Source organism: Ceratotherium simum, chromosome 32 (assembly GCF_057802395.1).
Source record: "Ceratotherium simum simum isolate JZ-2026a chromosome 32, ASM5780239v1, whole genome shotgun sequence".
Taxonomy (NCBI): domain Eukaryota; kingdom Metazoa; phylum Chordata; class Mammalia; order Perissodactyla; family Rhinocerotidae; genus Ceratotherium; species Ceratotherium simum.
The window spans coordinates 9736133-9754427 of record NC_141931.1 but is presented as its reverse complement, the minus strand read 5'-3'; the positions used below and the strand labels follow the sequence as shown (position 1 = coordinate 9754427).

The following is an 18295-nucleotide window of genomic DNA, read 5'->3' as shown; positions in this document are numbered from 1 at the left end:
TCAGTATACAGCAAGTATGGGAATGGTTGAAGGTGAAATTTTAAATCAATGAAGAAGGAAATGGTTCAAATCATCAAATCCTACTTACACACGATGCATGAAATTGTATGATCATAAAGGCAGATTTTATTCTCCTTTTATGAAAAACTATTCTATGATTTGTTGTAGATAACTATCAGTTATCAACCACTAACTACTAATGAACAAAGATCAGATCTGATGAAATTTAATGCCACAGAGCTCAGCCCAGAACCAAGGACATAAGGATTTATAAACAATTATTGGTAAATGAGAAATATTTTGATGTCAATATCATAAAATCTTTCGATTTCAAATTGAGATTTGAAGAAATGTGGTAAGTCATTGGAACAATTGTTTCTATTATCTATTCTAATTCAGAACTTTTTCCACTTATATATAATCATTGATAGTATAAAATACGGTGGGGTCAATTAGGGAGGGGAAAAGTCTGAGCTACTAAATGACTATTCACCTTCAGGATTTTAGCTTCTGGACTCACGTTTCATCCTTTTACATATGTACTGAACTTTGAAGTGGACAGAGGGGGATCAGGTGTTCCAAAACCTTCCACAAATGGGTTCATCCTTTATTCTTAGATTGAGCTAGTGTCAGGGACCGATGGACTTCAACTTAGATCAAAAGTTGTGACAAAGTTTCTCTTGCTCCCCTTCCCACAGCCAGGCAACAGAAGTGTGGCCAGAATGTGAGGCCTCTGAAGATTGAGGCTCCAGCCGAATTGCTCTGTTGAGCATTACTTTGCCCCCGCAGGTGTACAGAGGAATTTGGCCCAGTGTTTCCTCACTGACAGGTGTAAGAAGGGGCATTTTTTAAAATGGCATGGTGTATTTTCATCATCACCAGGAATGCCAAATTAACATTTTGAGGATTTTGTGTATGCACATGTTCTGAAGTCAAAGAGCTTAATTTGTGCAAATGATGATCTGGAATGACAAGTAAATTTATTCAATTATAAAATTATCCATTATTATGCCATTTTCATCTTATTAATTCTGTCAAAGAGCTGTGAAATATATACTAGAATTTTTAAAAATTGTTGGTAGTCTTCTTCATAGGCCTGCCTCTCATCAGAAAATATAAAAGTAGTAAAAGAAATAAATTTTTTAATACTAGGCAACAGTTACTTTCTATTCAGTCTAAATCAAATTGATAAGCTATCCAAATTAAGCGATGAACCCTCTTGTGCACTTAACTCAGGAAAGATGCTCAAAGGTTGGCCACACATTATGTTAAAACTTTAGAGCTAACCACATTTTTCAGTTACGTTTCTTAAATCCAATATATGGGGAAAGAAGTATATGAAGGAAACTAAAGAAATTGAATCTTCCAAATGGTGGTAACAAGAAACTGGGTAAAGATTTGGTTAGGAAGGCCATTCCCTCTAAGATAGGTTGGTGTAACATTTGCATCCATTCAACAATCGTTGGGGTATTGCCCACCATTTCTTGGCCATTGTGTGTCTCCCACTCTCACTCCACCTGGGGGTAGAATTTTGTTACCCCTTAATTTGAAATACTTCTTCAAAAGTACTGCACAGGAGGAGTATTTCCAAAGAATTTCAGATATGTCTCCGACTTTTTCCAAATTTCAGAATTTTTGTGAATGGTCCACAACTAAATCCATGGCCCTAGAACTGGAAATTCTGTCTTCAGTGATTCGCAATAGCATTTCTCAGAATGAAGACCTAAGAGTTTGGAATATATGTGTATCTTTCTCTGGAAAAATGTATGAAAACTAAAAAAGGCAGTATCAGCGACAGCAGTAGTAAGAGTGGCAGTCATGTTAAGCAGCAGCAGTAGTCATACTAAACCTCCACAGAGTGCTGACTCTGGGCAGGCACTGTTGAAATCTCTTTATTACCTCGTTTGATCCTCAGAGCTACCCTGTGAAGTGTGTACTATTATCATGACCATTTTACTGAGGGACAAAGAGCTTACATAACATACACAGGGTCACATAGTTTGTACGTAGCAGAACATAACGCTGTCTCGCAACGTTATCAATCTATGGCAGTAAGTTATTCTCTAGGGTTTTTTTTTTAATATTCTATTTATTTCTAATGTTACAACTCAATTCATCTTTAAGTCATAACATCCTGCATCGCTTCTGTATTTTTCGTTGAATTACTATGCTGTGTTTAATGTTTATGTGCTATACGCAAATATCTTCCAGTAGTCATATTTCTGAAATTATCTGCAATCCTATGCTTTTCAGTTGAATGTTTAGTCTTGTATCTAATAATAAAAGCAATTAAATGATAGAAATACTGACCTTAAAACAAAAACTATGAGCTGCAGACATTGCCTCTATTTTCTCAAAGTATTAAGTGGATCACTAGATATCCATGCCTCTTATGATCATAAGAACCATTGCAATGAATAAAAATCTATCTGTGCAATAGATTTAGTTTCCATTTCTTTTGGATAACTGAAGGACCCTCATGCCCCTCCTCCAGTACATCAAGGTGACAGGCTTCAAGATAGGGATGTCGAAAGGTTGCAGCCCTCCTTGGCAGCGGATCTTCAGAGTCCAGAGATTAAGTTCAATTGATATCTTTGAGTCTGCTGACCTCCGATGATAATAATGTAGAGATTAAGTAGCAAAATGTAAAACTTAGCCTTTTCGCCAGAAAATGCTTGGAATTCAGACACTTAAATACTACTCCCCCCACTTCCTTTTAAATATTGAAAAGCAATACAAATTCATTTTAAATCAGATCAACTGTTTCTTGGGAAATGAGAAATGCTCCCTAGAGGCTATTCCCTCTTTCTAGAATGTGGACAACGGTATTATGGAAGATTCTTAGTGCTAAAATGCACTGGACACCGTTACAGGATTTCCCGTGTAATAAATTGTGCTAATTTGTATGCCACTAATGGAGCGATAGGGACAAAGAAAAGCATACTAATGGAAATAGGGCTCTACCAATTAAGGCACTTTGAGGTTTGCAGCTGCTCCTGTGTAGCTGGCTGTGGATATTTACATGCAGGCAGGCCTTGGGAAAACGAGACTGGCCGCCAGGAGCAAACTGGACCCAGAGACAGGGACCCCAAGTAGCTGGGCTTATTCTTACAGCTCCCTTGAGTGTCAGCCTGAGTTGGCAGAGTGCTACAAGGAGAAACATTGTGGCCCCCCAGTCTGACGCTAACCCTCTGTCTCTGCCCCATCAAAGCTCCCAGGACACTAGAAGCAGTGGAGCCACCCTGGGATTGGGGGGGTTTTCTGCTCTGAGCCACAAAAGACTGATTTGAGAACACCTCACAATAAGTGACAGAGAAAGAATTAATGTCCAGATGAGTCGTTTGATTCTAGGCCACTTCCATTAAGAAATATTTGACGGTGAAGAGGAAGATAAGGATAATAAAAGAGCATCGACAGCAAAAACAACAATAAAAATGAAAATCCGCCACATTTTAGTTTTTAGTTCTTCAGTTTTACCTCACGAGAAGGAAAATTCTATCCCATAAATCATTACTATGAACTTAATGAATAGAGCCCACATAGTTACCCTAAAAACTATCTGGAATAAGTTTAACATATAAGTAAATAAATGCTTGAAATGTATTTACTCCTTTATCTGTCATGAATCAAGACCAAGTTAAGCTATAATTGCATCAGTGACCAAGTGAATAATCGCATTTCTCAGATTTTACACGTCTCAGTCATTTTACTCTTTCTCACTCCTCATGTATGATCTGATTTCCTCCTTACAGCATCCTGGTCAATCAGACACTGCAGGGACTACTTTTCTTCCCATGTTTCAGATAATGAGATTGAGTTGAGAAGACGTTTGGTGACTTGCTCAACGTCAGGTGGGCAGTTACTAAAGGACTTGAGTCAGCAACTGGGCCTCCGAAAATCAAGGCCAGTGCCCTTTCCTGCTCACCAAGCTGTTTCAGTATTTTTAACTACAGGTTATGCAATTTTAAGGCTATATTCCCACTATGTGAAGTTGTCACTGGAAAAGCCTGAGCACCCATGATTATGGTTTTCAAACCCTCAGCACTCTGATCTTCTGAATTAATTCAACTCGTTCTGCACTTGGTGTAGGAACAAACTATGCTTCTCTTGGATTTCTCTTCCTGGGGCCCCAATCCATGTTCCCTGGAAGCAAGATTGTGGGTACAGTGCTCAGATTTTCTCAGACAGATCCCAGTGACTCTCGTGCTCTTATTCTGCCTCATATTTACAATCTACCCAGGTTTTTGTGATAACATTCCTCAGTCATTACTCTGAGCCTTCAAATCGATCTTGTCTTTCTTCTTTATCAATGATTAATGATCCACAGGAGCTTGCCTTTGGCTTTTCTTATTTTTCAGTTCCTCATATTTTATAATGCACCTAGCCTTAGCAATACAGGCTTATCCAAGGAAAAATCATTCTACCTTGGATAAGATAGAATGGCCATCTATAAATCGTCATCGTCCCAGCTGCCTTTTTGTTTACCCCTAAATGTGCTTTCTGCTCTCTTTCTCACAAATACTCCTCACCCCACTTCACCCCCACTCCAGCTGTTGGTTTTACTGGCCACATCTCAGTTTAGCAACTGTTGCTCATCTCAATTTTCCTGGAAATGTATTCAGGTACTACTGTAACACACGATAAAAAAATTTGTTTTGGTCAGAGAATCATTGCTATTTGTAGCACAGAACTAAGACATATGCATGGATATATTCTTTCCTGGAATACGTTCTGTCGGAGATGCTCTTGGCGTAAAAGCTTGAATAATATTTTAGGAGTGATGTAATTGAGCAGTTCTAGTTCCTATCCAGAAACCTGGAGGATCTCTCCAATGGACCAAACTAGTGGTTTGATTTCAGGCCTGTTACATTGTTCTACAGTAAAGTAAAATAAGTAGATAAATAAAAATATGAATATAAATATACAAAGCAAAAGTTAAATGGTTGAAATTATAAGCTCCTGAACTATTCTACAGTAAACTTTCTTCACCATCACCTACTCTAGTGCAGATCTTATGAAGGGCATTCCATTAGTAGTATTTCTTTTGGTTGACTAGAGCTGAGCCCTCAAGTTTTGTTACATCTCCCTTATGTTGATGTATGTTGTCTGATCTCATTACCTCTAGCCAGATACTTTCTAACACAGTGCCACTCCATGGATGGCCCCCTATGAGGTAAGATCCAAAATTGAATGTAAGCATTTAGAAACTTTAAAGCAGTTTATGTCTATTGAATCTGGTAACAAAAAAATTGTTATTATACTGTGTGTGTCTTTGATTTATAAAATTCTTTATCTAGCAATTCATGATTTATTCTATTTTATAAAAGTATTAGCTTGTGATGGATTGGAATTTTGTTTTTAACGATCCTTCAGATGGTTTGAGAAACACAATTCTGACAGGCTATAGGCAGTGCCTCAGTTTGCCCATCAAATTGGCAAATTTGATACAGAATGATAACACCTCATGTTGGCAAGTGTAAATAAAATCCTGCCCTTTCCTGTGCTTTCCATACGTGACCACATGTATTCACAGAGTGTTTTCAGTAGTGTGGAGTCAACAGAGAAAGTGGCTTGTTTGGGGAACTGAAAATAGTTCTGTCTTCCTGGCAAATAGAGCTCAGGCAGGGCCTCAGGGGGTGAGAAGGGAAAAAGAGGCAGCAAAGGATGATGGTTGCCTCCACTTGGGTAATAAAAACAGTGGGTATGGAGACATATTTAGGAAGTAAATGACGGGACTGGTTATTGACAGGGGATGGGGATTAAGGAAAGGGAGGAGTCAAGGGTGACTTCAGTTTCTTCCATGAGCATGGATGCATGGCTGATTGTGGTTTTTATAAACAACCTTGTTCACCCATGCCCACCCAGCCACGACAATGTAGAGCTTTCTATTCTACAATGTACCTAATGAAAACAATATTTTTTCATTTTCTAAATATAAAATTGCATCATAAGACACACCATGCTTTCTCAGATCATACAGGGTAATGTGCCTTCTGCGGTTTGGGCATCATCTCTCTGCCCCACAGAGACCCGCTGGTGGAAACGAAAGCACGTAAAGCCTGGAGGCGAGCAGACCTGGGCTCAAGTTCTCAATCCCTTTCATATAACAGTAAAATTGGCCAAGGCACTTCAACTATCTGAGCCGTTGTTTCTTCTCCTTAAAACAGGGATAAATATGCCTATTTTAACTTATGGAGAGAAGAAGTTGTAAGAAACATTTACTCCTTCACGTACTCAACAATACTTATTAAGCATCTACGCATGCCAAACACTATGCATCGTGCAGAGTGTTCATTAGTGAACACAACAGACATGGTTGGCAGCTGGTAGTCTAGCGTAATAACAATAAAAATAAACAAATAACTGCTACAAAGGAAATGAGCAGGATGCTATGAGAGAGAATAACTAACCTGGGTGGGTGGGTGGCAAGCTGAGAGGGCAAGGCATAGACTTACACAGGTGGATTGGCCAGGGAAGCTCTCACTGTGGAGCTGACATTTAAGCCGAGACCTGAAGAATAAGAAGCTACTGATGCTCTAAAGACTGAACGGAGGGGTGTTCCTGAAAGAAAGAACAGCAAGTACAAAGACTTCATGAAGGAAAGGAGCCGTATGTTCAGGCTGAAGGAAGTTGTGTTGCTAGAGGCAAGAGAGAGTGTCATGAGATGAGGGTCAAATCCAACAGGAATGTTAGAGATCACATCTCCAGTTTTCACAACCACCCAAAAGGTATTACATCTTCTTTGTGACAGATGAGGAAAATGAGTCTAAGAAGTTAAATACCTGGAGACACTGGATGATGCCTCTGAGTGGAAGACTCAGGACTGTCTGGCTCCAACGTCCCTCCTCTCTCCCACATCATGCTGCCTCACTGCAATTCTCTCAACCATCGAAGACACAGAATTCTGTATGCGTGTCAGGTGTTCTTGTTATTATAGACAAGACAAGATGATCAAGGGCTGGCTCCCCACGGGAATGTGTTATTTGATTTCATGAAGGAGTGCAGCTCCCTTGGCACAAAGAAATGCACATGTAGAGCCCTATCTCTTGGTGCCAAGAGCTTGTCTAGAGAGAGGAGAAAATGAGACCAATAGTCCACAAAGAACTTCTGGCATAAGAGACAAGGAGAATTTAAAAAGCTCCTTTGAGAATGCAGAGTGACCTGGCCTGCCAGGGACAGCTTTATCTGGAAGGGCTATTATTTCTCACTTGTAAGTAGTCCAGCATGAGAGATGTTATTGACTTCATTTAGTGGCAGTGGGGACAAAACCCCCCATATCAATTATTTAGCATATTTTAAAGATAAATTATTGTTACGTTGATTCCAACTTTGTAAAACATCTGATTTAGTCTCCAACTGAGGATGTGGCCCAAGGTCTCTCCTCATCTGGTACCAAACTGACTCTGAGGAAAGGCATGCTTGGGGTCCAGGTCGCTCTCGCAGTCTGACAGACAAGGCTGGTGGAAACCAAAGAGTTGCACATTTTGTTTTGACAGCGTAAACGGCAGATTTGAATGGTCCTTCATTTGGTTCATTGGAGTGAGTTTCTCCTGAGTTGATGACCTTAGAAATGCTCTTCTGAGACCTAAAACAAAAAGAAATATGCACAAACTGTAACTAAATAATTCCCCCAGAAAGGAAGTAGGGACAATAGCACAGAAGAACATTAAGAAAATATGACGAATGACATGATTGTGTGCAGCGTCTTGATTTATAACACTGGTTCCTGACAGATGCCTGATAAATTAAGTTCAAATGGGGCACAGAAAACCAATTCCTTCTCCCAAGGCTGATCATATAACATCATTACGAAGCACATGCTGTCACTGGGAAGGGAAAATGTGTCCCATTGAAATACATTTCTGAATTTCTGAAAAAATACCCTTTTATTTGGGAGAATTTATTTCCCAAACAGAAAATCAAGTGTGTCTTCACAGGACCTCATTTTCTTTCCTTCTAATGACATGTAATCATTCTGCCTTTATTTTGCCAAGTTTCTCTTCTGCAGGTTTCCACGATGCCAGTTTTAAAATTTCTATTGTTTCTTTAGCTTACAAAAATAGAAATAATTTCACTCCCAGTGCAAAATCCCAATATAAGACATTACATAGGCAATAATTTACATTTCTATTGATAGGCTAGAAATTTATATTAAGAAATATTAAAAAAAAAAAAAACCTTCCATGTCACTCATCCTGAGGGTTCTACAGGCCCTTATTTCTATATTGGATATAATTAACTTTCCTGGGCATCTTTTCTTAAAGGGAATGTTTTTCATAAGAGCAGTAAAGGGATATATCAGATGACAAATCAGCCAGTATCTTGTGAGATCAAGTCTATTGTTTCCTTATGATCTGAAAATTTCTGTGTTTTCGTCACTCACCAGATTGACAGGGACTTTCTGCAAATAGGAGTGGCAATTTAACACATAGTTCCAAGGGTTATTGGGACAATGAAAAGAAATGCAAGAAATTGTTTGGAAAACAAAGTAAGCTATTCCAGGTGGCTCCAACTTTCTGTGAGAAGGTATTTCCTTGTCCCCAGTTCCTTGATGACATGAGGAACAAGGGTTACCAGCCTGAGCAGAAAGTATGAGTGTATTGTTGGAAGGAACCTCAGTGCACTGGACCCGTCAAGGGAATATGATGGCCAGCGTTCCCAACTTGTCAGGACCCCAGCAAACCCCACCTGGGTAGAAGAAGGGCCAAATCACTTCTGAGATCTTCAAGATAAGTCTGAGATTTACACTAAGATGTAAGATTAATGAGGATAAGGACTTTGTCGTATTCACCACTGAATCCTAGAGCCTAGAAGAATACCTGGCTCGGAGTAGATGCTAAAATATTTATTGATACAAGGAAGGAATGAAGAAAGGAAGGAAAGAAGGAAGGAAAGAAAGAAGGAGGGAGACATCTATCAGTAGATTCAGATTTCCTGGGTTGACAAGTGTAATTACTACTGTCGCTTGAATGACATTTGCTGACGCAATGTCTATAAAGGGAAGCAAAGAGGTCAGGGCACTTATCACTGCTGCGACAGTGTTTCAGTTCTAGGGCTAGGAATTGGGAGGACTTAAACTTTGAGTAGGTCTGATGGGAAAGCCGTGCTGAGTGGACACCAGGCACAGGTCTCCTCCACTCTTTTTCTTCAGGGAGAGCAAAGGTTGAAGCTCAGAGCTGGGTGCCTGAAGCCAGACTACGGCATAGAGGCTGCTCTGAAGGATCTCGCAGACCAGTAAGAGATTAAGGCTTGTACATAAGTAACTCAACACAGGTATAAAGGGTAAGAGCCCTAAGAGATGCTCCATAGAAGGGGCTGGGCTCTGTGTTTGATTACTTTACGTGGTGGAACATGGGAAGTTGCCTGAAAAGGGGACATTTAAGCCAGACCTGGAAAGATGGCAGTGTGTAGAGTTTAGATACCACACCTTGGTCCTTTCAGAGGCAGTCAGATTGTCAGAGAGACTGACCTCATTCTTCTCCCATCCAGGTGAATGGCCGGAGTCATGGCGTATGCAGAGAGTAATGGAAACTGCCTCCCAACCCCTGCCTGCTCCCGTTTCTTTATGTCCCCCAGCAGAGCCAGAAACAATCATCAAATTCGTGAATCTGAGCACAGCCTTCACCAACATTTTACCCCCTCGGAACAAATAAACCCCAAACCTCGCCATCCTCTTAGTCTTGGTTTGAGAGCAGACATCAAAGGCTGGGACGGGAAGAGGCACTGAAGAGAAGTAGAGCAGTTCATCCCACTATCCCAGCCACTATCTTGTGAAATCAAGTCTATTGTTTCCTTATGATCTGAAAAAGTCTGTATTTTAGTCACTCACCAGATTGCCAGGGACTTTCTGCAAATAGGGGTGGCAATTTGATGCATAGTGCTAAGGGTTATTGGGATAATAAAAAGAGAAAATGCAAGATTGCTTTGTAAAACAAAGTAAGTCAATTCGTCACCAGCAAATATCTGAAGCAAGTTCTGGTATCTTCCTGACCCCTTGAATTTCACATTGTCCTAGTTTAGAGATGTGCTGAGTTTGTGTTTTACCAGGCTCCTAAGATTTTAAATCTCAAGCACACAACGTAGGAAAGCAATAAGTGGGGGAATGGAAAGTGGGTTTTGCTTCTGAGAAGGATAATGTAATGAGTCACTATTTAAATGAATCCATGGAGCTTTGCAAAGTCTTAAAATGGGCCATTTAATTGTGCAATACTGAGTCCTTCACTTTATAGTGTCTGGAAGAAGATAGTCTCTGTGAAGTGGTGGGGGGTAAATGCTGCTATGTGATACTGCAATAGCTCAAGATGTGAGGAGGAAATTGGTGTATTGGATTCAGAAATAAATTGCAGCCATCAGGAGCTCTTTGCTAGGACTGGTAATGATCTGTCAAGCAGAAGGTGCTGGAAGTGCCTTTGTGAGAATGGGGGGTGGATTCTTTTCACTTTTAGGAAAATGAATGTTCTGAATGCAAAATCAATAGGAATGAATCACTGTAAGCCTCTTTCTTCTTTTTATACTTTTTCCTACTGGGAACTGTTTTCTCAATTCTTTGATGATCTGCCTTCGGTAAATTAAATATAGTGTGAGTGTAAGACTGTGTTTCGCAGCCAGGGTGATTTTGCACCACCACCACCCCTCCCCAGGGGACATGTGGCAATGCCTGGAGACATTTTTGGTTGTCACAAGTGAGAGGGTGCTACTAGCATCTAGCGAGTAGAGGCCAAGATGTCACTAAACATCCTACAACGCACAGCACTGTCCCCCCAACAAAGAATTATCCGGCCCCCAATCACAATAGTACTGAGGCTGAGAACGCCTGGTTTAAGGTCAACTCTTTTTGTTTTTCAAATTGTCCAGGTGAGACATATTTGTAATAACTTCTAAGACCAAAACAGAGGCCTCCACATGTAGGTCATCCACACTTGTGATGTATATTTCTTGTAAATTTATGAGAAATATATTCACACCCCTAAATCAGGAATCACACAACACTGCTGCTATTTGTCTCAGGTAATTTTATGAGAAACCAAGCAATTATATTTAAATAAAATCATGATAATGTATCATATAGTTGGATACCACTCCCCTGCAAAGCAACATAAAACAACACAGCAAAACACATCAAAAGGATAATATCCATATTTTCAGGATTATTTCTGATAATCTAGTACATATATCAGGTCTCCATGAGACAAATGTATTTCAGGATCCCAGGAATACTAACTACTCTAAAATACCACCAGTGTGTCAGAGAAAATTGCTTCGTTTCACATAAGATTCTTTGTCAGAAAAATTAAGAATAGCTACCACTTTCTAAGTGCCTGATTTTACCAGTTTCTCTCCTCAGTGTTTGACGTGATTTATTTGATCTAACACTCACAAGCGTCCTATAAGGTAGGTGTTACTAGCCTTATTTTAGGGATGTGTTGTCTCAGGCTTAGAGCAATAAAGGAACTCACCAGTGAATTCCAGTGTATCATAATGTTTTCTATCCCATTCTAATCCCCCTTTTGGCGTTTGACAGGTACTAAGTCGGAGATAACTGAGGGAGACTTTTGGAACGGAATCCAAAGCAGAGAAACACGTACATCATAGAGGGCGCATGGATATCCCCAAACAGTGAAGGACTATTTTTCTCCACCATCTTCAATCTGGGAGATAAGACGCCTGCCTTCCGTTGGCCCCAAATAGAAGCTGGATTGAATGGGACAAAGAGAGGCAGGTCCCCGAAGGCAGCCAGGAAGTGCAAGGAACCAATAAGGCATCAGAAACAGGGTCCAAGTAAAGCTGTTGGAGACCGTTCTACCAAGTGGGAGAAAAATGGCCACAGGGGGCGTCCTGAGAGGCAAAAAGAGGGATCACAAACTTAAATGCCGTTAGGTATCCGGCCTTGTGGAGGCAACAGCGTGTTTAGGATGAAGGACTCTGCATTCAACCACGTGGGTTTACATCCCAGTTTCACCACTTACCAGCTGTGTGACCTTGAGCAAGATACTTGACTTCTCTCTGCCTCAGATGGTGTTCACTCTCTTTTGTCGCTTTTAGCCCATTACTTAATTCCTTTTCATACTGAGGCTTAATGAGATTAACCTTAAAATTCACCCAACATTTGTGGGAACCAAGAATTAATCCCAGTTCTTTAGCTCAATGTTTGGGTGTTTGTTCCATACCACAAAATGCTCCTAACAGGGATTGCTGCTATGGAAAATCGTGAGAGGTGGGGAGAAGAATAGAGAAAAAAAGGGAAAAAAAGTAAAAAGGTAACAGATACTGAAAATGATGAGGAGAGAGGTAATATAATTAAAGGGGAGATGAGAAGAAGTAATAAAATGAGTGTCAAATAGGGACTGAAAGAGGGAATCGTTGGTGATTAAAAGACATATTTATGCATCTTAGTGATGGGTGAAATGAGCCTTATGCATTCAAGTATTTCTAATTCGAACAACAATTTGTAAGCTATACATGTTTATAATGAGTGTAATTTGTTCAACTTAGGTTAATAGAATAAAGTAAGATGTAGTGTTAGCCATTAAGAGATACTTTGCAGATTTACAAAAGGATAATTAATTTTGTGTTGGAACATAATCGATTCAAACATAAATCATTTTATTATTCTCACGAATCAGAGAAATTTAAGTTTTAGATAAACCTAAAAAATAATCTTATCTATAGCTGCTTTGTTATCTGGATTTGAAATATAAAAGCAGGGTAACTGTTTTAGATTAAAGGAGATTAAAGAAAAATGACAACTAAATGCAATTCCTGATCCTTGATTAGATTCTGGATTGAAAAAATATCTATAAAGTATATTATTGGGACAATTTGACTAGGGACTGTAGATCAGATAATATTATCATATCAATGTGACTAAATATTTTAGTAGACTAACGGTATTGTCATTATAGTAGAGAATGAGCTTGTTCTAGGAAGTACATGGTGAGGTACTTAGAAGTAAAGTGACATGAAATCTGTAGCTTATGCCTTCTTTCAAATGGTTCAGCAAAAACAAAACAACAGTTACACACATACACAAAGAGGGGGGCAAATGTGGCAAAATGTTAATAATTGGTGAATCTAGATTAAGGATATACGGGTGTTTATTGTAATATTGAACTTTTCTGTAGGTTTTTAAATTTTCAAAATAAAAAGTTGGGAAATATGCAGTTTTAATATTTACGTGAAGTCAGAAATCCAGATGAAAAATGGCTGAGATTACTGAGGAAGTCAAAGTGTGAGTAATTTAGTTGCTTTAGATTCAAAACGTTTAACTCTCTAATTCCATGAAAGAGAGACAAAGGCAATCCATTCATGATCCTGCTATTCAACCAATTAGATGACTCTCTCTAGCTGATTCGATTTCTTGAAATGACATCTCCTCTGTAGGGCAGAATAGAAGTGGGAATCAGGAAAACTTTTGGATCATTTATGTAACAGAGACTATATGTCTGAGATTGAGATTGACGATTTTCTTTATTTCATAAAATTGATCTATTCAGAGAAGAAAAAAGTCCTTAAAATCATGGAGAAAACCAATACAGGGAAATATGCAAATACAGAATTCTAGGTTATCGGTGCAGAATACTAGCACAGACTTCTCCCAATTTCACATGAAAAGCATCATGTAGATAGAGAAATAACCACAAAATCCATCACACCATTTGAAACAAAAAGTAAGAACGGACTTGGAGAAATTCCCACTAAATGCAATTGTGGGGGATAAAAGAGAAATGCATTCCTCAACATCAGGCACTCTGTCTTCAGAAGCAGAACAAGACAGAAAGCATTAAAGAAGTTGAGAAGTCTTCAATGGACTCCGTTAGCCCCTAACGAAGGAATGAAAGGATGCACAGTTGAAGCAGCAATCCTCAACCCTACCAGGATTGTTTCCTGACCAGGTGTTTTCTTTTCTTTTCTTTTCTTTAACCAGGTGCTTTCTGAGCTGCAACTTCTTCCTTCCCTGTAACCCCACCAACTCATTTCGGTCGCTTCTCCGCGGAGAGCAGTGTGTGCTCTGAAATGCATGGTCATCCACAAAGAAATGGGAAAGGCTTTCAGGTTCCACACCAAAACCGAGAAAAAATATAGACTGCATCTTACTCTGGCATAGTCATAGAATATAGTGCGCAAAGCAGAATCTTCTTAGTGACCTTTACTAAGTGCTGATGAAATGTTTGCTAATCACGTAAACTTTGACATCAGATCTCCATATAAAAACAAGAAGCAGTTAACATCCAAATGTCCACAGAGAGGTGCTCAGGACACTCCTTTCTCTGTCTGTTGCCTTCCTGTTGGCCAATCCTCAGCTAATACACCACCTCACCGTGAATAGAACCTGTATTTCTGGGAGCATTATGAATAAGACTCAGAGGAAAAGCATTTCTCTACAATAGTTCTACAGGAAATTTTACAGGAAGTCTTTGCTGTACTCAGCAAATTTGAAGAAGGGGAAATATGAACAAAAAACTGGAAGACAAACTGATTGAGACAAAGGTGAAGATAAAAAGAGAGCAGTCTGAGGTTTAAAAATACATGCAAGAAAGCTAAAAATATGAGATCAGAATGAAAATTCACATTATACACCAAAAAGAAGAGAATTACGAATATAAAACAGAACATTTAAGCAGAAATTAAAATAATAATATGTTGTCTAACTTTGAAAGTTTGTTCATAATGCATAGACAAAAACAAAGGTGAAAAAGAAGAGAAAGAATATAATAGTTATGGAATGCAAAGAATAGAGATTCAACCTAATAATATTTTTTGTAAGCATAAATATTTCAGAATTTAGAACATCATTCCACAGATTCAGGAAGAATAATTATAATGAAACTGCTGAACACCAAAGATAGAGAAAAGATCATAAAGGGATCAGAGAGTAAGAATACCAGCTATGGGGGTGGGCCTGGTGGCGCAAGCAGTTAAGTGTGCACGCTCCGTTGCTGCAGCCCCAGGTTCGCAGGTTCAGATCCCAGGCACACACCGATTCACTGCTTGTCAAGCCATCCTGTGGCAGCATCCCATATAAAGTAGAGGAAGATGGGCACGCATGTTAGCCCAGAGCCAATCTTCCTCAGCAAAAAAAAAAAAAAAAAAGAGGAGGATTGGCATCAGATGTTAGCTCAGGGCTGATCTCCCTCACAAAAAAAAAAAAAAGAACACCAGCTATGAAGTAACACAAAAAATAGACTGATGTCTGACTTGTCCAATGCAACACTGGATGATAGATGTCAGCTGAGAAAAAACGTCTTCAAACTGCTGACCAAAACCAAAACAAATCTGAAAAACAGTATTAACCAAGAATTGTATTCTCCATAAAAACAAGTTTTAAGAACAAGGTTGAAATAAAAATATTTTAAGATAAACAAAAATCGAGTTTCTAAACTACATGTACTCAAAAGAATTTAAATAGGATGTATTTCAAGAAGAAAACTGAAAAAGTATCTATTTGGATAAAAACAAACACACAATGGAACAGTAAAACAATAATAACAATCCAATTTGAGAGTTAAAAAATAATTAAAGCAAGATAGAGATAAAATGTGGAACAGTAATTAAATATTAACTGGGAGGGGTATGATTTGATGTATAGCATTCTAAGAGCTCTGTGATGTTTGAGAAGAGATACTGGGTAACTTCTGTCTTTGGTAAATGTGAAGGTTGAAATTCCAGGGGTAATCACTCCAAAGAGGGTACCTCTCCCAAACCAGAACAAAGGAAAAAAAATTGAATGAGAAAAACTAAGAAGCAAATAAATGAGAAATGGTAAGACTTTATTGAGAGACCTTAAGGAAAACCTAAACAAATGGAGAGATAAATGTTTATGGCTTATCACCTTGAGAGTAGGGGTTTGTTTTATTCACTATTCTTTTTTTTTTTTTTGAGGAAGATTAGTCCCACGCTAACATCTATTGCCAATCTTCCTCTTTTTCTTTTCTTTTTTTTCCCCCAAAGCTCCATTAAATAGTTGTATATCATAGTTGTAGAGTTGTAGCTCTTCTATGTGGGACGCCGCCTCAGCACGGCTTGATGAACAGTGAGTAGGTCCGTGCCCAGGATCTGAACCGGTGAACCCTGGGCCACTGAATGGAACGTGGGAACTTAACCACTACGCCGCTGGGCTGGCCCCGTTTTATTCACTATTCTATATCTAGTATACACTGTACTTGGCCCAGACAAGGTGTTCAGTATATATTAGTGGAATTGAAGGGTGAATAAATGCATGAATGAACTAATAAATGCGAGGAACAAATATGGGAAAGATATAAATTTGGAGAGAATTCTTACACCAAATATGATCTATAAATTCAAAGTAATCCAACTATAATACATTTAAAATAAATAGTGACTGTAACATAAACATTATTAAAACAATGTAGACTCTCAGCTTTTTTCTTAATGATGGCATTTAGATTTTTTCTAATTTTTACCTTTTACAAACCAAGCTGCAATTTGCATTCCTATACGTGTAACAATGCACACATCTCTTAGTACATTTTGTAGAATAGATTCTAATTCTAATGTAAGAATAAATGATTATGAGCATTTTATATTTTATAGGCAATATTCTCTCAATTGTACTAATACCACTACCAATAGTGCCAGCCAGTTCCTGTGTTCTTCATTCCTTGCTAGCATGGATATTATCAAATCTTTTAACTTCACCCTTCTATTAAAAGAAAATTGATTTTTGTGATTAATTTATCTTGTGTTTTAAAATTATAAGGTTTAAAATTCTTGCATAGGGATAACCTAGATGAAATGGATAAATTCCTAGAAACACACAACCTCCTAAGACTGAATCATGAAGAAATAGAAAATCTAAACAGACCAGTTACTAGTAAGGAGATAGAATCACTAACTAAAAGCCTCCCAGCAAAGAAAAGCCCACGATTATGAGCAGATGGCTTCACTGGTGAATTCTACCAAAAATTTAAAGAAGAATTAATACCAATTTTTCTCAAACTCTTTCAAAAAATAGAAGAGAAGGGAGCAATTTCAAACTCATTCTATGAAGCCAGCATTACCCTGATACAAAAGCCAGATAAAAACACTACAAGAAAGAAAAACTATACACCAATATCCTTTATGAAGATTGATACAAAAATCTTCAATAAAATACTAATAAACCTAATTCAATAGCATATTAAAAGGATTATACACCATGACCAAGTGAGATTTATTTCTAGAATGCAAGGATGTCCAATATATGAAAATCAATCAGTGTAATACATTAACAGAATAAAGGAAAAAAACCACATGATCATCTCGATACAGAAAAAGCATCTGACAAAATTCAATACCTTTCCATGATAAAAACACTTAACAAACTGGGAATAGAAGGAAACTAACTTAACAAAATACAGGCCATATATGAAAAGCCCACAGCTAACATCATGCTCAATAATGAGACTGAAAACTTTTCCTCTAATACCAGGAGTAAGACAAGGATGTCTGGTTCATTGCTTATATTTAACATATTACTGGAAGTCCTAGAGAAATTAGACAAGAAAAAGAAATAAAAGGCATCCAAATTGGAAAGGAAGAAGTAAAATTATCTCTGTACACAGATGACATCATCTTATATGTAGAAAATCCTAAAGATTCCACAGCAAAAAAACCTGTTAGAACTAATAAAAGACTTCAGGAAAGTTGCAGATACAAAATCAACACGCAAAAGTCCATTGCATTACTGTACACTAACAATGAATCCAAAAAGGAAATTAATAAAATAATTCCATTACAATAGCATCACAAAGAGTAAAATACTTAGAATAAACTCAACCAAGGAGGTAAAAAACTTGTACAATGAAAACTACAAAATGTTGTTGAAATAAATTAAAGAAGACACAAATAAATAGAAAGACATTCCATGTTCATGGATTGGAAGACTTAACAGGGTTAAGCTGTCAATACTATCCAAAGTGATCTACAGATTCAATGCAATCTCTATCAGAATTCCAATGACATTTTTTGCAGAAATAGAAAAATTCATCCTAAAGTTCATGTGGATTCTCAAGGGACCCTAAATAGCCAAAGTAATCTTGAAAAAAATAACAAAGTTGGAGGGCCCACACTTCCTATTTTAAAAACTTATCGCAAAGCTACAGTAAACAAAATAATGTGGTACTGGCATAAAGATAGATATATAGATGAATAGAATAGAATAGAATAGAATAGAATAGAATAGAATAGAACAGAACAGAATAGAGAGCCCAGAAATAAACCCTCACATATATGGTCAAGTGATTTTCAACAAGGATGCCAAGACCATTCAGTGGGGAAAGGACAATCTTTTCGA

The 18295-nt window shown here is 38.1% G+C and overlaps 1 long non-coding RNA gene across 1 annotated transcript in view; it reads right to left on the bottom strand.

The window, feature by feature from the left end:
• Positions 1 to 4933: 4933 nt before the first annotated feature.
• The window catches only part of LOC147912961 (uncharacterized), a 45342-nt gene continuing 31980 nt past the window's right edge, over positions 4934 to 18295 (bottom strand). The window contains exon 3 of the long non-coding RNA XR_015549327.1: positions 4934 to 7585. This is a non-coding gene — a long non-coding RNA (uncharacterized LOC147912961). The remainder of the gene's footprint in view (positions 7586 to 18295) is intronic.